Consider the following 15341-nt stretch of genomic DNA (forward strand, 5'->3'; position numbering starts at 1 on the left):
CTGCCGCCTCGTTCCGGCAGCAGGGCGCTGGCCTTCGCGCCCGCTCCCAGCCAGTCCCCTGCTGGCGCGTGCTTTTGGCTGTGTTTTTTCGGTCTCCGCTTTTGAGTGGCTTTGTACCACCTTGTCTTTCACGGCAGACGGGGTGTTTTGACGAAGAAAGCAAAGCAAAACCCCGCAAAAGGGGACCCGCCCAGCAGCGCCCGGGCGCCACCTGCGTCGCCGCTGCGTGTTTTCTTTGCGTGGCTCCCGAGAGCAGCGCTGGGCAGCTCTGTCAGGATGGCCGAGCGGTCCAAGGCGCTGCGTTTAGGCCGCAGTCTCCTCCGGAGGCGTGGGTTCAAATCCCACTCCTGGCAGCCTGCTGGTGGGGGCTGAGGTGCGTGGGCTCTTCCTTTGCTTATTTGTTTTTTTTTCGGGGGGGGAGGGTGTGCTGGGGAGTAGCGGCGGATTTCGTTTCGCCCCGCCCCGCCCCGCCCCGCCCCGCCCCCGGGGCCTCAGTGGGAAAGCAGGCCGGCCTGCTGGCCCCGGGGTCGGCGGAAGCCAGAGCCCGTCCCCGGGGGCGGCCCGTGACACTGCCACGGGCGCCGGCAGCAAAGGGACGTGAGCCTTGCCCTTTCGTGTCAGGGTGGCCGAGCGGTCTAAGGCGCTGCGTTAAGGTCGCAGTCTCCCCCCGGAGACGTGGGTTCGAATCCCACCCCTGACAGGCCGGCGGAAGTTCCGCCGGGCGCCTGGGTCTCGCGGCGTGGGGCTTTTCTTGCCGCCGCTGCCGCCAGGGGGCTCTGGTTGCGGTGCGCCTTAGCGCTGCCCCGCCAGGGAGGCCAGGGCGTCAGGGTGGCCGAGCGGTCCAAGGCGCTGCGTTCAGGTCGCAGTCTCCCCCGGAGGCGTGGGTTCGAATCCCACCCCTGACACGGCCCTTGGCGGCTCCGCTTCTTTCTCTTTCGGCGGGCGGCGCCCTCCGCGACCGGACAAATTTCTTTTCGGGCTCGCCGCTGGCGAGGCGGAGGGGCCCCGAGCTTAGGAGGGCTCCTCCCTCTCTCCTCACGCACTCCCATCTTGGGTCTTGCAGGCCTTTCAGCGCCTGGCTCGCTGGGAGGTGGCGGTCGGACGGTTTCGGCCACTGCAGCGAATTCCCTCGCAGCAGCAAGCTCCCCGGGCCCCGCCCCCCTCCTTCGTCTCGGTCCGTGCGGAGCTCTGTGTACCACGGGGCGATGCAGGCCGCTTTCCCGGGAGAAAATGTCACGCGAACGGACGCGCCTCGAAGCAGCTGGCACTGCCGCCTCGTTCCGGCAGCAGGGCGCTGGCCTTCGCGCCCGCTCCCAGCCAGTCCCCTGCTGGCGCGTGCTTTTGGCTGTGTTTTTTCGGTCTCCGCTTTTGAGTGGCTTTGTACCACCTTGTCTTTCACGGCAGACGGGGTGTTTTGACGAAGAAAGCAAAGCAAAACCCCGCAAAAGGGGACCCGCCCAGCAGCGCCCGGGCGCCACCTGCGTCGCCGCTGCGTGTTTTCTTTGCGTGGCTCCCGAGAGCAGCGCTGGGCAGCTCTGTCAGGATGGCCGAGCGGTCCAAGGCGCTGCGTTTAGGCCGCAGTCTCCTCCGGAGGCGTGGGTTCAAATCCCACTCCTGGCAGCCTGCTGGTGGGGGCTGAGGTGCGTGGGCTCTTCCTTTGCTTATTTGTTTTTTTTTCGGGGGGGAGGGTGTGCTGGGGAGTAGCGGCGGATTTCGTTTCGCCCCGCCCCGCCCCGCCCCGCCCCCGGGGCCTCAGTGGGAAAGCAGGCCGGCCTGCTGGCCCCGGGGTCGGCGGAAGCCAGAGCCCGTCCCCGGGGGCGGCCCGTGACACTGCCACGGGCGCCGGCAGCAAAGGGACGTGAGCCTTGCCCTTTCGTGTCAGGGTGGCCGAGCGGTCTAAGGCGCTGCGTTAAGGTCGCAGTCTCCCCCCGGAGACGTGGGTTCGAATCCCACCCCTGACAGGCCGGCGGAAGTTCCGCCGGGCGCCTGGGTCTCGCGGCGTGGGGCTTTTCTTGCCGCCGCTGCCGCCAGGGGGCTCTGGTTGCGGTGCGCCTTAGCACTGCCCCGCCAGGGAGGCCAGGGCGTCAGGGTGGCCGAGCGGTCCAAGGCGCTGCGTTCAGGTCGCAGTCTCCCCCGGAGGCGTGGGTTCGAATCCCACCCCTGACACGGCCCTTGGCGGCTCCGCTTCTTTCTCTTTCGGCGGGCGGCGCCCTCCGCGACCGGACAAATTTCTTTTCGGGCTCGCCGCTGGCGAGGCGGAGGGGCCCCGAGCTTAGGAGGGCTCCTCCCTCTCTCCTCACGCACTCCCATCTTGGGTCTTGCAGGCCTTTCAGCGCCTGGCTCGCTGGGAGGTGGCGGTCGGACGGTTTCGGCCACTGCAGCGAATTCCCTCGCAGCAGCAAGCTCCCCGGGCCCCGCCCCCCTCCTTCGTCTCGGTCCGTGCGGAGCTCTGTGTACCACGGGGCGATGCAGGCCGCTTTCCCGGGAGAAAATGTCACGCGAACGGACGCGCCTCGAAGCAGCTGGCACTGCCGCCTCGTTCCGGCAGCAGGGCGCTGGCCTTCGCGCCCGCTCCCAGCCAGTCCCCTGCTGGCGCGTGCTTTTGGCTGTGTTTTTTCGGTCTCCGCTTTTGAGTGGCTTTGTACCACCTTGTCTTTCACGGCAGACGGGGTGTTTTGACGAAGAAAGCAAAGCAAAACCCCGCAAAAGGGGACCCGCCCAGCAGCGCCCGGGCGCCACCTGCGTCGCCGCTGCGTGTTTTCTTTGCGTGGCTCCCGAGAGCAGCGCTGGGCAGCTCTGTCAGGATGGCCGAGCGGTCCAAGGCGCTGCGTTTAGGCCGCAGTCTCCTCCGGAGGCGTGGGTTCAAATCCCACTCCTGGCAGCCTGCTGGTGGGGGCTGAGGTGCGTGGGCTCTTCCTTTGCTTATTTGTTTTTTTTTCGGGGGGGAGGGTGTGCTGGGGAGTAGCGGCGGATTTCGTTTCGCCCCGCCCCGCCCCGCCCCGCCCCCGGGGCCTCAGTGGGAAAGCAGGCCGGCCTGCTGGCCCCGGGGTCGGCGGAAGCCAGAGCCCGTCCCCGGGGGCGGCCCGTGACACTGCCACGGGCGCCGGCAGCAAAGGGACGTGAGCCTTGCCCTTTCGTGTCAGGGTGGCCGAGCGGTCTAAGGCGCTGCGTTAAGGTCGCAGTCTCCCCCCGGAGACGTGGGTTCGAATCCCACCCCTGACAGGCCGGCGGAAGTTCCGCCGGGCGCCTGGGTCTCGCGGCGTGGGGCTTTTCTTGCCGCCGCTGCCGCCAGGGGGCTCTGGTTGCGGTGCGCCTTAGCGCTGCCCCGCCAGGGAGGCCAGGGCGTCAGGGTGGCCGAGCGGTCCAAGGCGCTGCGTTCAGGTCGCAGTCTCCCCCGGAGGCGTGGGTTCGAATCCCACCCCTGACACGGCCCTTGGCGGCTCCGCTTCTTTCTCTTTCGGCGGGCGGCGCCCTCCGCGACCGGACAAATTTCTTTTCGGGCTCGCCGCTGGCGAGGCGGAGGGGCCCCGAGCTTAGGAGGGCTCCTCCCTCTCTCCTCACGCACTCCCATCTTGGGTCTTGCAGGCCTTTCAGCGCCTGGCTCGCTGGGAGGTGGCGGTCGGACGGTTTCGGCCACTGCAGCGAATTCCCTCGCAGCAGCAAGCTCCCCGGGCCCCGCCCCCCTCCTTCGTCTCGGTCCGTGCGGAGCTCTGTGTACCACGGGGCGATGCAGGCCGCTTTCCCGGGAGAAAATGTCACGCGAACGGACGCGCCTCGAAGCAGCTGGCACTGCCGCCTCGTTCCGGCAGCAGGGCGCTGGCCTTCGCGCCCGCTCCCAGCCAGTCCCCTGCTGGCGCGTGCTTTTGGCTGTGTTTTTTCGGTCTCCGCTTTTGAGTGGCTTTGTACCACCTTGTCTTTCACGGCAGACGGGGTGTTTTGACGAAGAAAGCAAAGCAAAACCCCGCAAAAGGGGACCCGCCCAGCAGCGCCCGGGCGCCACCTGCGTCGCCGCTGCGTGTTTTCTTTGCGTGGCTCCCGAGAGCAGCGCTGGGCAGCTCTGTCAGGATGGCCGAGCGGTCCAAGGCGCTGCGTTTAGGCCGCAGTCTCCTCCGGAGGCGTGGGTTCAAATCCCACTCCTGGCAGCCTGCTGGTGGGGGCTGAGGTGCGTGGGCTCTTCCTTTGCTTATTTGTTTTTTTTTCGGGGGGGGAGGGTGTGCTGGGGAGTAGCGGCGGATTTCGTTTCGCCCCGCCCCGCCCCGCCCCGCCCCCGGGGCCTCAGTGGGAAAGCAGGCCGGCCTGCTGGCCCCGGGGTCGGCGGAAGCCAGAGCCCGTCCCCGGGGGCGGCCCGTGACACTGCCACGGGCGCCGGCAGCAAAGGGACGTGAGCCTTGCCCTTTCGTGTCAGGGTGGCCGAGCGGTCTAAGGCGCTGCGTTAAGGTCGCAGTCTCCCCCCGGAGACGTGGGTTCGAATCCCACCCCTGACAGGCCGGCGGAAGTTCCGCCGGGCGCCTGGGTCTCGCGGCGTGGGGCTTTTCTTGCCGCCGCTGCCGCCAGGGGGCTCTGGTTGCGGTGCGCCTTAGCGCTGCCCCGCCAGGGAGGCCAGGGCGTCAGGGTGGCCGAGCGGTCCAAGGCGCTGCGTTCAGGTCGCAGTCTCCCCCGGAGGCGTGGGTTCGAATCCCACCCCTGACACGGCCCTTGGCGGCTCCGCTTCTTTCTCTTTCGGCGGGCGGCGCCCTCCGCGACCGGACAAATTTCTTTTCGGGCTCGCCGCTGGCGAGGCGGAGGGGCCCCGAGCTTAGGAGGGCTCCTCCCTCTCTCCTCACGCACTCCCATCTTGGGTCTTGCAGGCCTTTCAGCGCCTGGCTCGCTGGGAGGTGGCGGTCGGACGGTTTCGGCCACTGCAGCGAATTCCCTCGCAGCAGCAAGCTCCCCGGGCCCCGCCCCCCTCCTTCGTCTCGGTCCGTGCGGAGCTCTGTGTACCACGGGGCGATGCAGGCCGCTTTCCCGGGAGAAAATGTCACGCGAACGGACGCGCCTCGAAGCAGCTGGCACTGCCGCCTCGTTCCGGCAGCAGGGCGCTGGCCTTCGCGCCCGCTCCCAGCCAGTCCCCTGCTGGCGCGTGCTTTTGGCTGTGTTTTTTCGGTCTCCGCTTTTGAGTGGCTTTGTACCACCTTGTCTTTCACGGCAGACGGGGTGTTTTGACGAAGAAAGCAAAGCAAAACCCCGCAAAAGGGGACCCGCCCAGCAGCGCCCGGGCGCCACCTGCGTCGCCGCTGCGTGTTTTCTTTGCGTGGCTCCCGAGAGCAGCGCTGGGCAGCTCTGTCAGGATGGCCGAGCGGTCCAAGGCGCTGCGTTTAGGCCGCAGTCTCCTCCGGAGGCGTGGGTTCAAATCCCACTCCTGGCAGCCTGCTGGTGGGGGCTGAGGTGCGTGGGCTCTTCCTTTGCTTATTTGTTTTTTTTTCGGGGGGGAGGGTGTGCTGGGGAGTAGCGGCGGATTTCGTTTCGCCCCGCCCCGCCCCGCCCCGCCCCCGGGGCCTCAGTGGGAAAGCAGGCCGGCCTGCTGGCCCCGGGGTCGGCGGAAGCCAGAGCCCGTCCCCGGGGGCGGCCCGTGACACTGCCACGGGCGCCGGCAGCAAAGGGACGTGAGCCTTGCCCTTTCGTGTCAGGGTGGCCGAGCGGTCTAAGGCGCTGCGTTAAGGTCGCAGTCTCCCCCCGGAGACGTGGGTTCGAATCCCACCCCTGACAGGCCGGCGGAAGTTCCGCCGGGCGCCTGGGTCTCGCGGCGTGGGGCTTTTCTTGCCGCCGCTGCCGCCAGGGGGCTCTGGTTGCGGTGCGCCTTAGCGCTGCCCCGCCAGGGAGGCCAGGGCGTCAGGGTGGCCGAGCGGTCCAAGGCGCTGCGTTCAGGTCGCAGTCTCCCCCGGAGGCGTGGGTTCGAATCCCACCCCTGACACGGCCCTTGGCGGCTCCGCTTCTTTCTCTTTCGGCGGGCGGCGCCCTCCGCGACCGGACAAATTTCTTTTCGGGCTCGCCGCTGGCGAGGCGGAGGGGCCCCGAGCTTAGGAGGGCTCCTCCCTCTCTCCTCACGCACTCCCATCTTGGGTCTTGCAGGCCTTTCAGCGCCTGGCTCGCTGGGAGGTGGCGGTCGGACGGTTTCGGCCACTGCAGCGAATTCCCTCGCAGCAGCAAGCTCCCCGGGCCCCGCCCCCCTCCTTCGTCTCGGTCCGTGCGGAGCTCTGTGTACCACGGGGCGATGCAGGCCGCTTTCCCGGGAGAAAATGTCACGCGAACGGACGCGCCTCGAAGCAGCTGGCACTGCCGCCTCGTTCCGGCAGCAGGGCGCTGGCCTTCGCGCCCGCTCCCAGCCAGTCCCCTGCTGGCGCGTGCTTTTGGCTGTGTTTTTTCGGTCTCCGCTTTTGAGTGGCTTTGTACCACCTTGTCTTTCACGGCAGACGGGGTGTTTTGACGAAGAAAGCAAAGCAAAACCCCGCAAAAGGGGACCCGCCCAGCAGCGCCCGGGCGCCACCTGCGTCGCCGCTGCGTGTTTTCTTTGCGTGGCTCCCGAGAGCAGCGCTGGGCAGCTCTGTCAGGATGGCCGAGCGGTCCAAGGCGCTGCGTTTAGGCCGCAGTCTCCTCCGGAGGCGTGGGTTCAAATCCCACTCCTGGCAGCCTGCTGGTGGGGGCTGAGGTGCGTGGGCTCTTCCTTTGCTTATTTGTTTTTTTTTCGGGGGGGAGGGTGTGCTGGGGAGTAGCGGCGGATTTCGTTTCGCCCCGCCCCGCCCCGCCCCGCCCCCGGGGCCTCAGTGGGAAAGCAGGCCGGCCTGCTGGCCCCGGGGTCGGCGGAAGCCAGAGCCCGTCCCCGGGGGCGGCCCGTGACACTGCCACGGGCGCCGGCAGCAAAGGGACGTGAGCCTTGCCCTTTCGTGTCAGGGTGGCCGAGCGGTCTAAGGCGCTGCGTTAAGGTCGCAGTCTCCCCCCGGAGACGTGGGTTCGAATCCCACCCCTGACAGGCCGGCGGAAGTTCCGCCGGGCGCCTGGGTCTCGCGGCGTGGGGCTTTTCTTGCCGCCGCTGCCGCCAGGGGGCTCTGGTTGCGGTGCGCCTTAGCGCTGCCCCGCCAGGGAGGCCAGGGCGTCAGGGTGGCCGAGCGGTCCAAGGCGCTGCGTTCAGGTCGCAGTCTCCCCCGGAGGCGTGGGTTCGAATCCCACCCCTGACACGGCCCTTGGCGGCTCCGCTTCTTTCTCTTTCGGCGGGCGGCGCCCTCCGCGACCGGACAAATTTCTTTTCGGGCTCGCCGCTGGCGAGGCGGAGGGGCCCCGAGCTTAGGAGGGCTCCTCCCTCTCTCCTCACGCACTCCCATCTTGGGTCTTGCAGGCCTTTCAGCGCCTGGCTCGCTGGGAGGTGGCGGTCGGACGGTTTCGGCCACTGCAGCGAATTCCCTCGCAGCAGCAAGCTCCCCGGGCCCCGCCCCCCTCCTTCGTCTCGGTCCGTGCGGAGCTCTGTGTACCACGGGGCGATGCAGGCCGCTTTCCCGGGAGAAAATGTCACGCGAACGGACGCGCCTCGAAGCAGCTGGCACTGCCGCCTCGTTCCGGCAGCAGGGCGCTGGCCTTCGCGCCCGCTCCCAGCCAGTCCCCTGCTGGCGCGTGCTTTTGGCTGTGTTTTTTCGGTCTCCGCTTTTGAGTGGCTTTGTACCACCTTGTCTTTCACGGCAGACGGGGTGTTTTGACGAAGAAAGCAAAGCAAAACCCCGCAAAAGGGGACCCGCCCAGCAGCGCCCGGGCGCCACCTGCGTCGCCGCTGCGTGTTTTCTTTGCGTGGCTCCCGAGAGCAGCGCTGGGCAGCTCTGTCAGGATGGCCGAGCGGTCCAAGGCGCTGCGTTTAGGCCGCAGTCTCCTCCGGAGGCGTGGGTTCAAATCCCACTCCTGGCAGCCTGCTGGTGGGGGCTGAGGTGCGTGGGCTCTTCCTTTGCTTATTTGTTTTTTTTTCGGGGGGGGAGGGTGTGCTGGGGAGTAGCGGCGGATTTCGTTTCGCCCCGCCCCGCCCCGCCCCGCCCCGCCCCGCCCCCGGGGCCTCAGTGGGAAAGCAGGCCGGCCTGCTGGCCCCGGGGTCGGCGGAAGCCAGAGCCCGTCCCCGGGGGCGGCCCGTGACACTGCCACGGGCGCCGGCAGCAAAGGGACGTGAGCCTTGCCCTTTCGTGTCAGGGTGGCCGAGCGGTCTAAGGCGCTGCGTTAAGGTCGCAGTCTCCCCCCGGAGACGTGGGTTCGAATCCCACCCCTGACAGGCCGGCGGAAGTTCCGCCGGGCGCCTGGGTCTCGCGGCGTGGGGCTTTTCTTGCCGCCGCTGCCGCCAGGGGGCTCTGGTTGCGGTGCGCCTTAGCGCTGCCCCGCCAGGGAGGCCAGGGCGTCAGGGTGGCCGAGCGGTCCAAGGCGCTGCGTTCAGGTCGCAGTCTCCCCCGGAGGCGTGGGTTCGAATCCCACCCCTGACACGGCCCTTGGCGGCTCCGCTTCTTTCTCTTTCGGCGGGCGGCGCCCTCCGCGACCGGACAAATTTCTTTTCGGGCTCGCCGCTGGCGAGGCGGAGGGGCCCCGAGCTTAGGAGGGCTCCTCCCTCTCTCCTCACGCACTCCCATCTTGGGTCTTGCAGGCCTTTCAGCGCCTGGCTCGCTGGGAGGTGGCGGTCGGACGGTTTCGGCCACTGCAGCGAATTCCCTCGCAGCAGCAAGCTCCCCGGGCCCCGCCCCCCTCCTTCGTCTCGGTCCGTGCGGAGCTCTGTGTACCACGGGGCGATGCAGGCCGCTTTCCCGGGAGAAAATGTCACGCGAACGGACGCGCCTCGAAGCAGCTGGCACTGCCGCCTCGTTCCGGCAGCAGGGCGCTGGCCTTCGCGCCCGCTCCCAGCCAGTCCCCTGCTGGCGCGTGCTTTTGGCTGTGTTTTTTCGGTCTCCGCTTTTGAGTGGCTTTGTACCACCTTGTCTTTCACGGCAGACGGGGTGTTTTGACGAAGAAAGCAAAGCAAAACCCCGCAAAAGGGGACCCGCCCAGCAGCGCCCGGGCGCCACCTGCGTCGCCGCTGCGTGTTTTCTTTGCGTGGCTCCCGAGAGCAGCGCTGGGCAGCTCTGTCAGGATGGCCGAGCGGTCCAAGGCGCTGCGTTTAGGCCGCAGTCTCCTCCGGAGGCGTGGGTTCAAATCCCACTCCTGGCAGCCTGCTGGTGGGGGCTGAGGTGCGTGGGCTCTTCCTTTGCTTATTTGTTTTTTTTTCGGGGGGGAGGGTGTGCTGGGGAGTAGCGGCGGATTTCGTTTCGCCCCGCCCCGCCCCGCCCCGCCCCGCCCCCGGGGCCTCAGTGGGAAAGCAGGCCGGCCTGCTGGCCCCGGGGTCGGCGGAAGCCAGAGCCCGTCCCCGGGGGCGGCCCGTGACACTGCCACGGGCGCCGGCAGCAAAGGGACGTGAGCCTTGCCCTTTCGTGTCAGGGTGGCCGAGCGGTCTAAGGCGCTGCGTTAAGGTCGCAGTCTCCCCCCGGAGACGTGGGTTCGAATCCCACCCCTGACAGGCCGGCGGAAGTTCCGCCGGGCGCCTGGGTCTCGCGGCGTGGGGCTTTTCTTGCCGCCGCTGCCGCCAGGGGGCTCTGGTTGCGGTGCGCCTTAGCGCTGCCCCGCCAGGGAGGCCAGGGCGTCAGGGTGGCCGAGCGGTCCAAGGCGCTGCGTTCAGGTCGCAGTCTCCCCCGGAGGCGTGGGTTCGAATCCCACCCCTGACACGGCCCTTGGCGGCTCCGCTTCTTTCTCTTTCGGCGGGCGGCGCCCTCCGCGACCGGACAAATTTCTTTTCGGGCTCGCCGCTGGCGAGGCGGAGGGGCCCCGAGCTTAGGAGGGCTCCTCCCTCTCTCCTCACGCACTCCCATCTTGGGTCTTGCAGGCCTTTCAGCGCCTGGCTCGCTGGGAGGTGGCGGTCGGACGGTTTCGGCCACTGCAGCGAATTCCCTCGCAGCAGCAAGCTCCCCGGGCCCCGCCCCCCTCCTTCGTCTCGGTCCGTGCGGAGCTCTGTGTACCACGGGGCGATGCAGGCCGCTTTCCCGGGAGAAAATGTCACGCGAACGGACGCGCCTCGAAGCAGCTGGCACTGCCGCCTCGTTCCGGCAGCAGGGCGCTGGCCTTCGCGCCCGCTCCCAGCCAGTCCCCTGCTGGCGCGTGCTTTTGGCTGTGTTTTTTCGGTCTCCGCTTTTGAGTGGCTTTGTACCACCTTGTCTTTCACGGCAGACGGGGTGTTTTGACGAAGAAAGCAAAGCAAAACCCCGCAAAAGGGGACCCGCCCAGCAGCGCCCGGGCGCCACCTGCGTCGCCGCTGCGTGTTTTCTTTGCGTGGCTCCCGAGAGCAGCGCTGGGCAGCTCTGTCAGGATGGCCGAGCGGTCCAAGGCGCTGCGTTTAGGCCGCAGTCTCCTCCGGAGGCGTGGGTTCAAATCCCACTCCTGGCAGCCTGCTGGTGGGGGCTGAGGTGCGTGGGCTCTTCCTTTGCTTATTTGTTTTTTTTTCGGGGGGGAGGGTGTGCTGGGGAGTAGCGGCGGATTTCGTTTCGCCCCGCCCCGCCCCGCCCCGCCCCCGGGGCCTCAGTGGGAAAGCAGGCCGGCCTGCTGGCCCCGGGGTCGGCGGAAGCCAGAGCCCGTCCCCGGGGGCGGCCCGTGACACTGCCACGGGCGCCGGCAGCAAAGGGACGTGAGCCTTGCCCTTTCGTGTCAGGGTGGCCGAGCGGTCTAAGGCGCTGCGTTAAGGTCGCAGTCTCCCCCCGGAGACGTGGGTTCGAATCCCACCCCTGACAGGCCGGCGGAAGTTCCGCCGGGCGCCTGGGTCTCGCGGCGTGGGGCTTTTCTTGCCGCCGCTGCCGCCAGGGGGCTCTGGTTGCGGTGCGCCTTAGCGCTGCCCCGCCAGGGAGGCCAGGGCGTCAGGGTGGCCGAGCGGTCCAAGGCGCTGCGTTCAGGTCGCAGTCTCCCCCGGAGGCGTGGGTTCGAATCCCACCCCTGACACGGCCCTTGGCGGCTCCGCTTCTTTCTCTTTCGGCGGGCGGCGCCCTCCGCGACCGGACAAATTTCTTTTCGGGCTCGCCGCTGGCGAGGCGGAGGGGCCCCGAGCTTAGGAGGGCTCCTCCCTCTCTCCTCACGCACTCCCATCTTGGGTCTTGCAGGCCTTTCAGCGCCTGGCTCGCTGGGAGGTGGCGGTCGGACGGTTTCGGCCACTGCAGCGAATTCCCTCGCAGCAGCAAGCTCCCCGGGCCCCGCCCCCCTCCTTCGTCTCGGTCCGTGCGGAGCTCTGTGTACCACGGGGCGATGCAGGCCGCTTTCCCGGGAGAAAATGTCACGCGAACGGACGCGCCTCGAAGCAGCTGGCACTGCCGCCTCGTTCCGGCAGCAGGGCGCTGGCCTTCGCGCCCGCTCCCAGCCAGTCCCCTGCTGGCGCGTGCTTTTGGCTGTGTTTTTTCGGTCTCCGCTTTTGAGTGGCTTTGTACCACCTTGTCTTTCACGGCAGACGGGGTGTTTTGACGAAGAAAGCAAAGCAAAACCCCGCAAAAGGGGACCCGCCCAGCAGCGCCCGGGCGCCACCTGCGTCGCCGCTGCGTGTTTTCTTTGCGTGGCTCCCGAGAGCAGCGCTGGGCAGCTCTGTCAGGATGGCCGAGCGGTCCAAGGCGCTGCGTTTAGGCCGCAGTCTCCTCCGGAGGCGTGGGTTCAAATCCCACTCCTGGCAGCCTGCTGGTGGGGGCTGAGGTGCGTGGGCTCTTCCTTTGCTTATTTGTTTTTTTTTCGGGGGGGAGGGTGTGCTGGGGAGTAGCGGCGGATTTCGTTTCGCCCCGCCCCGCCCCGCCCCGCCCCGCCCCGCCCCCGGGGCCTCAGTGGGAAAGCAGGCCGGCCTGCTGGCCCCGGGGTCGGCGGAAGCCAGAGCCCGTCCCCGGGGGCGGCCCGTGACACTGCCACGGGCGCCGGCAGCAAAGGGACGTGAGCCTTGCCCTTTCGTGTCAGGGTGGCCGAGCGGTCTAAGGCGCTGCGTTAAGGTCGCAGTCTCCCCCCGGAGACGTGGGTTCGAATCCCACCCCTGACAGGCCGGCGGAAGTTCCGCCGGGCGCCTGGGTCTCGCGGCGTGGGGCTTTTCTTGCCGCCGCTGCCGCCAGGGGGCTCTGGTTGCGGTGCGCCTTAGCGCTGCCCCGCCAGGGAGGCCAGGGCGTCAGGGTGGCCGAGCGGTCCAAGGCGCTGCGTTCAGGTCGCAGTCTCCCCCGGAGGCGTGGGTTCGAATCCCACCCCTGACACGGCCCTTGGCGGCTCCGCTTCTTTCTCTTTCGGCGGGCGGCGCCCTCCGCGACCGGACAAATTTCTTTTCGGGCTCGCCGCTGGCGAGGCGGAGGGGCCCCGAGCTTAGGAGGGCTCCTCCCTCTCTCCTCACGCACTCCCATCTTGGGTCTTGCAGGCCTTTCAGCGCCTGGCTCGCTGGGAGGTGGCGGTCGGACGGTTTCGGCCACTGCAGCGAATTCCCTCGCAGCAGCAAGCTCCCCGGGCCCCGCCCCCCTCCTTCGTCTCGGTCCGTGCGGAGCTCTGTGTACCACGGGGCGATGCAGGCCGCTTTCCCGGGAGAAAATGTCACGCGAACGGACGCGCCTCGAAGCAGCTGGCACTGCCGCCTCGTTCCGGCAGCAGGGCGCTGGCCTTCGCGCCCGCTCCCAGCCAGTCCCCTGCTGGCGCGTGCTTTTGGCTGTGTTTTTTCGGTCTCCGCTTTTGAGTGGCTTTGTACCACCTTGTCTTTCACGGCAGACGGGGTGTTTTGACGAAGAAAGCAAAGCAAAACCCCGCAAAAGGGGACCCGCCCAGCAGCGCCCGGGCGCCACCTGCGTCGCCGCTGCGTGTTTTCTTTGCGTGGCTCCCGAGAGCAGCGCTGGGCAGCTCTGTCAGGATGGCCGAGCGGTCCAAGGCGCTGCGTTTAGGCCGCAGTCTCCTCCGGAGGCGTGGGTTCAAATCCCACTCCTGGCAGCCTGCTGGTGGGGGCTGAGGTGCGTGGGCTCTTCCTTTGCTTATTTGTTTTTTTTTCGGGGGGGAGGGTGTGCTGGGGAGTAGCGGCGGATTTCGTTTCGCCCCGCCCCGCCCCGCCCCGCCCCCGGGGCCTCAGTGGGAAAGCAGGCCGGCCTGCTGGCCCCGGGGTCGGCGGAAGCCAGAGCCCGTCCCCGGGGGCGGCCCGTGACACTGCCACGGGCGCCGGCAGCAAAGGGACGTGAGCCTTGCCCTTTCGTGTCAGGGTGGCCGAGCGGTCTAAGGCGCTGCGTTAAGGTCGCAGTCTCCCCCCGGAGACGTGGGTTCGAATCCCACCCCTGACAGGCCGGCGGAAGTTCCGCCGGGCGCCTGGGTCTCGCGGCGTGGGGCTTTTCTTGCCGCCGCTGCCGCCAGGGGGCTCTGGTTGCGGTGCGCCTTAGCGCTGCCCCGCCAGGGAGGCCAGGGCGTCAGGGTGGCCGAGCGGTCCAAGGCGCTGCGTTCAGGTCGCAGTCTCCCCCGGAGGCGTGGGTTCGAATCCCACCCCTGACACGGCCCTTGGCGGCTCCGCTTCTTTCTCTTTCGGCGGGCGGCGCCCTCCGCGACCGGACAAATTTCTTTTCGGGCTCGCCGCTGGCGAGGCGGAGGGGCCCCGAGCTTAGGAGGGCTCCTCCCTCTCTCCTCACGCACTCCCATCTTGGGTCTTGCAGGCCTTTCAGCGCCTGGCTCGCTGGGAGGTGGCGGTCGGACGGTTTCGGCCACTGCAGCGAATTCCCTCGCAGCAGCAAGCTCCCCGGGCCCCGCCCCCCTCCTTCGTCTCGGTCCGTGCGGAGCTCTGTGTACCACGGGGCGATGCAGGCCGCTTTCCCGGGAGAAAATGTCACGCGAACGGACGCGCCTCGAAGCAGCTGGCACTGCCGCCTCGTTCCGGCAGCAGGGCGCTGGCCTTCGCGCCCGCTCCCAGCCAGTCCCCTGCTGGCGCGTGCTTTTGGCTGTGTTTTTTCGGTCTCCGCTTTTGAGTGGCTTTGTACCACCTTGTCTTTCACGGCAGACGGGGTGTTTTGACGAAGAAAGCAAAGCAAAACCCCGCAAAAGGGGACCCGCCCAGCAGCGCCCGGGCGCCACCTGCGTCGCCGCTGCGTGTTTTCTTTGCGTGGCTCCCGAGAGCAGCGCTGGGCAGCTCTGTCAGGATGGCCGAGCGGTCCAAGGCGCTGCGTTTAGGCCGCAGTCTCCTCCGGAGGCGTGGGTTCAAATCCCACTCCTGGCAGCCTGCTGGTGGGGGCTGAGGTGCGTGGGCTCTTCCTTTGCTTATTTGTTTTTTTTTCGGGGGGGGAGGGTGTGCTGGGGAGTAGCGGCGGATTTCGTTTCGCCCCGCCCCGCCCCGCCCCGCCCCGCCCCGCCCCCGGGGCCTCAGTGGGAAAGCAGGCCGGCCTGCTGGCCCCGGGGTCGGCGGAAGCCAGAGCCCGTCCCCGGGGGCGGCCCGTGACACTGCCACGGGCGCCGGCAGCAAAGGGACGTGAGCCTTGCCCTTTCGTGTCAGGGTGGCCGAGCGGTCTAAGGCGCTGCGTTAAGGTCGCAGTCTCCCCCCGGAGACGTGGGTTCGAATCCCACCCCTGACAGGCCGGCGGAAGTTCCGCCGGGCGCCTGGGTCTCGCGGCGTGGGGCTTTTCTTGCCGCCGCTGCCGCCAGGGGGCTCTGGTTGCGGTGCGCCTTAGCGCTGCCCCGCCAGGGAGGCCAGGGCGTCAGGGTGGCCGAGCGGTCCAAGGCGCTGCGTTCAGGTCGCAGTCTCCCCCGGAGGCGTGGGTTCGAATCCCACCCCTGACACGGCCCTTGGCGGCTCCGCTTCTTTCTCTTTCGGCGGGCGGCGCCCTCCGCGACCGGACAAATTTCTTTTCGGGCTCGCCGCTGGCGAGGCGGAGGGGCCCCGAGCTTAGGAGGGCTCCTCCCTCTCTCCTCACGCACTCCCATCTTGGGTCTTGCAGGCCTTTCAGCGCCTGGCTCGCTGGGAGGTGGCGGTCGGACGGTTTCGGCCACTGCAGCGAATTCCCTCGCAGCAGCAAGCTCCCCGGGCCCCGCCCCCCTCCTTCGTCTCGGTCCGTGCGGAGCTCTGTGTACCACGGGGCGATGCAGGCCGCTTTCCCGGGAGAAAATGTCACGCGAACGGACGCGCCTCGAAGCAGCTGGCACTGCCGCCTCGTTCCGGCAGCAGGGCGCTGGCCTTCGCGCCCGCTCCCAGCCAGTCCCCTGCTGGCGCGTGCTTTTGGCTGTGTTTTTTCGGTCTCCGCTTTTGAGTGGCTTTGTACCACCTTGTCTTTCACGGCAGACGGGGTGTTTTGACGAAGAAAGCAAAG

General features: G+C 68.4%; 36 non-coding genes across 36 annotated transcripts; all 36 read left to right on the forward strand.

Moving 5' to 3' along the window:
• The first annotated feature begins 270 nt into the window (after positions 1–270).
• TRNAL-UAG (transfer RNA leucine (anticodon UAG)) lies at positions 271–353 on the forward strand. The gene has a single exon. It is a non-coding gene; the product is annotated as a tRNA-Leu (tRNA).
• Positions 354–616: 263 nt separating this feature from the next.
• Positions 617–700, forward strand: TRNAL-AAG (transfer RNA leucine (anticodon AAG)). Its single transcript has one exon. It is a non-coding gene; the product is annotated as a tRNA-Leu (tRNA).
• Positions 701–822: 122 nt separating this feature from the next.
• Positions 823–905, forward strand: TRNAL-CAG (transfer RNA leucine (anticodon CAG)). Its single transcript has one exon. It is a non-coding gene; the product is annotated as a tRNA-Leu (tRNA).
• Positions 906–1537: 632 nt separating this feature from the next.
• TRNAL-UAG (transfer RNA leucine (anticodon UAG)) lies at positions 1538–1620 on the forward strand. Its single transcript has one exon. It is a non-coding gene; the product is annotated as a tRNA-Leu (tRNA).
• A 257-nt stretch (positions 1621–1877) lies between these two features.
• TRNAL-AAG (transfer RNA leucine (anticodon AAG)) lies at positions 1878–1961 on the forward strand. The gene has a single exon. It is a non-coding gene; the product is annotated as a tRNA-Leu (tRNA).
• Positions 1962–2083: 122 nt separating this feature from the next.
• On the forward strand, positions 2084–2166 carry TRNAL-CAG (transfer RNA leucine (anticodon CAG)). Its single transcript has one exon. It is a non-coding gene; the product is annotated as a tRNA-Leu (tRNA).
• Positions 2167–2798: 632 nt separating this feature from the next.
• TRNAL-UAG (transfer RNA leucine (anticodon UAG)) lies at positions 2799–2881 on the forward strand. Its single transcript has one exon. It is a non-coding gene; the product is annotated as a tRNA-Leu (tRNA).
• A 257-nt stretch (positions 2882–3138) lies between these two features.
• On the forward strand, positions 3139–3222 carry TRNAL-AAG (transfer RNA leucine (anticodon AAG)). The gene has a single exon. It is a non-coding gene; the product is annotated as a tRNA-Leu (tRNA).
• A 122-nt stretch (positions 3223–3344) lies between these two features.
• On the forward strand, positions 3345–3427 carry TRNAL-CAG (transfer RNA leucine (anticodon CAG)). Its single transcript has one exon. It is a non-coding gene; the product is annotated as a tRNA-Leu (tRNA).
• A 632-nt stretch (positions 3428–4059) lies between these two features.
• Positions 4060–4142, forward strand: TRNAL-UAG (transfer RNA leucine (anticodon UAG)). Its single transcript has one exon. It is a non-coding gene; the product is annotated as a tRNA-Leu (tRNA).
• A 258-nt stretch (positions 4143–4400) lies between these two features.
• On the forward strand, positions 4401–4484 carry TRNAL-AAG (transfer RNA leucine (anticodon AAG)). The gene has a single exon. It is a non-coding gene; the product is annotated as a tRNA-Leu (tRNA).
• A 122-nt stretch (positions 4485–4606) lies between these two features.
• On the forward strand, positions 4607–4689 carry TRNAL-CAG (transfer RNA leucine (anticodon CAG)). The gene has a single exon. It is a non-coding gene; the product is annotated as a tRNA-Leu (tRNA).
• A 632-nt stretch (positions 4690–5321) lies between these two features.
• Positions 5322–5404, forward strand: TRNAL-UAG (transfer RNA leucine (anticodon UAG)). Its single transcript has one exon. It is a non-coding gene; the product is annotated as a tRNA-Leu (tRNA).
• A 257-nt stretch (positions 5405–5661) lies between these two features.
• On the forward strand, positions 5662–5745 carry TRNAL-AAG (transfer RNA leucine (anticodon AAG)). The gene has a single exon. It is a non-coding gene; the product is annotated as a tRNA-Leu (tRNA).
• A 122-nt stretch (positions 5746–5867) lies between these two features.
• Positions 5868–5950, forward strand: TRNAL-CAG (transfer RNA leucine (anticodon CAG)). Its single transcript has one exon. It is a non-coding gene; the product is annotated as a tRNA-Leu (tRNA).
• Positions 5951–6582: 632 nt separating this feature from the next.
• On the forward strand, positions 6583–6665 carry TRNAL-UAG (transfer RNA leucine (anticodon UAG)). Its single transcript has one exon. It is a non-coding gene; the product is annotated as a tRNA-Leu (tRNA).
• Positions 6666–6922: 257 nt separating this feature from the next.
• On the forward strand, positions 6923–7006 carry TRNAL-AAG (transfer RNA leucine (anticodon AAG)). The gene has a single exon. It is a non-coding gene; the product is annotated as a tRNA-Leu (tRNA).
• Positions 7007–7128: 122 nt separating this feature from the next.
• On the forward strand, positions 7129–7211 carry TRNAL-CAG (transfer RNA leucine (anticodon CAG)). The gene has a single exon. It is a non-coding gene; the product is annotated as a tRNA-Leu (tRNA).
• A 632-nt stretch (positions 7212–7843) lies between these two features.
• On the forward strand, positions 7844–7926 carry TRNAL-UAG (transfer RNA leucine (anticodon UAG)). Its single transcript has one exon. It is a non-coding gene; the product is annotated as a tRNA-Leu (tRNA).
• Positions 7927–8194: 268 nt separating this feature from the next.
• TRNAL-AAG (transfer RNA leucine (anticodon AAG)) lies at positions 8195–8278 on the forward strand. The gene has a single exon. It is a non-coding gene; the product is annotated as a tRNA-Leu (tRNA).
• A 122-nt stretch (positions 8279–8400) lies between these two features.
• TRNAL-CAG (transfer RNA leucine (anticodon CAG)) lies at positions 8401–8483 on the forward strand. Its single transcript has one exon. It is a non-coding gene; the product is annotated as a tRNA-Leu (tRNA).
• A 632-nt stretch (positions 8484–9115) lies between these two features.
• Positions 9116–9198, forward strand: TRNAL-UAG (transfer RNA leucine (anticodon UAG)). Its single transcript has one exon. It is a non-coding gene; the product is annotated as a tRNA-Leu (tRNA).
• A 262-nt stretch (positions 9199–9460) lies between these two features.
• On the forward strand, positions 9461–9544 carry TRNAL-AAG (transfer RNA leucine (anticodon AAG)). The gene has a single exon. It is a non-coding gene; the product is annotated as a tRNA-Leu (tRNA).
• Positions 9545–9666: 122 nt separating this feature from the next.
• On the forward strand, positions 9667–9749 carry TRNAL-CAG (transfer RNA leucine (anticodon CAG)). The gene has a single exon. It is a non-coding gene; the product is annotated as a tRNA-Leu (tRNA).
• Positions 9750–10381: 632 nt separating this feature from the next.
• On the forward strand, positions 10382–10464 carry TRNAL-UAG (transfer RNA leucine (anticodon UAG)). The gene has a single exon. It is a non-coding gene; the product is annotated as a tRNA-Leu (tRNA).
• A 257-nt stretch (positions 10465–10721) lies between these two features.
• Positions 10722–10805, forward strand: TRNAL-AAG (transfer RNA leucine (anticodon AAG)). The gene has a single exon. It is a non-coding gene; the product is annotated as a tRNA-Leu (tRNA).
• Positions 10806–10927: 122 nt separating this feature from the next.
• TRNAL-CAG (transfer RNA leucine (anticodon CAG)) lies at positions 10928–11010 on the forward strand. The gene has a single exon. It is a non-coding gene; the product is annotated as a tRNA-Leu (tRNA).
• A 632-nt stretch (positions 11011–11642) lies between these two features.
• On the forward strand, positions 11643–11725 carry TRNAL-UAG (transfer RNA leucine (anticodon UAG)). The gene has a single exon. It is a non-coding gene; the product is annotated as a tRNA-Leu (tRNA).
• Positions 11726–11992: 267 nt separating this feature from the next.
• On the forward strand, positions 11993–12076 carry TRNAL-AAG (transfer RNA leucine (anticodon AAG)). The gene has a single exon. It is a non-coding gene; the product is annotated as a tRNA-Leu (tRNA).
• A 122-nt stretch (positions 12077–12198) lies between these two features.
• TRNAL-CAG (transfer RNA leucine (anticodon CAG)) lies at positions 12199–12281 on the forward strand. The gene has a single exon. It is a non-coding gene; the product is annotated as a tRNA-Leu (tRNA).
• A 632-nt stretch (positions 12282–12913) lies between these two features.
• Positions 12914–12996, forward strand: TRNAL-UAG (transfer RNA leucine (anticodon UAG)). The gene has a single exon. It is a non-coding gene; the product is annotated as a tRNA-Leu (tRNA).
• Positions 12997–13253: 257 nt separating this feature from the next.
• Positions 13254–13337, forward strand: TRNAL-AAG (transfer RNA leucine (anticodon AAG)). Its single transcript has one exon. It is a non-coding gene; the product is annotated as a tRNA-Leu (tRNA).
• A 122-nt stretch (positions 13338–13459) lies between these two features.
• Positions 13460–13542, forward strand: TRNAL-CAG (transfer RNA leucine (anticodon CAG)). The gene has a single exon. It is a non-coding gene; the product is annotated as a tRNA-Leu (tRNA).
• A 632-nt stretch (positions 13543–14174) lies between these two features.
• On the forward strand, positions 14175–14257 carry TRNAL-UAG (transfer RNA leucine (anticodon UAG)). Its single transcript has one exon. It is a non-coding gene; the product is annotated as a tRNA-Leu (tRNA).
• A 268-nt stretch (positions 14258–14525) lies between these two features.
• TRNAL-AAG (transfer RNA leucine (anticodon AAG)) lies at positions 14526–14609 on the forward strand. The gene has a single exon. It is a non-coding gene; the product is annotated as a tRNA-Leu (tRNA).
• A 122-nt stretch (positions 14610–14731) lies between these two features.
• Positions 14732–14814, forward strand: TRNAL-CAG (transfer RNA leucine (anticodon CAG)). Its single transcript has one exon. It is a non-coding gene; the product is annotated as a tRNA-Leu (tRNA).
• Positions 14815–15341: the final 527 nt, after the last annotated feature.

Source organism: Pelodiscus sinensis, chromosome 3 (assembly GCF_052426305.1).
Source record: "Pelodiscus sinensis isolate ZL-2025 chromosome 3, ASM5242630v1, whole genome shotgun sequence".
Taxonomy (NCBI): Eukaryota; Metazoa; Chordata; order Testudines; family Trionychidae; genus Pelodiscus; species Pelodiscus sinensis.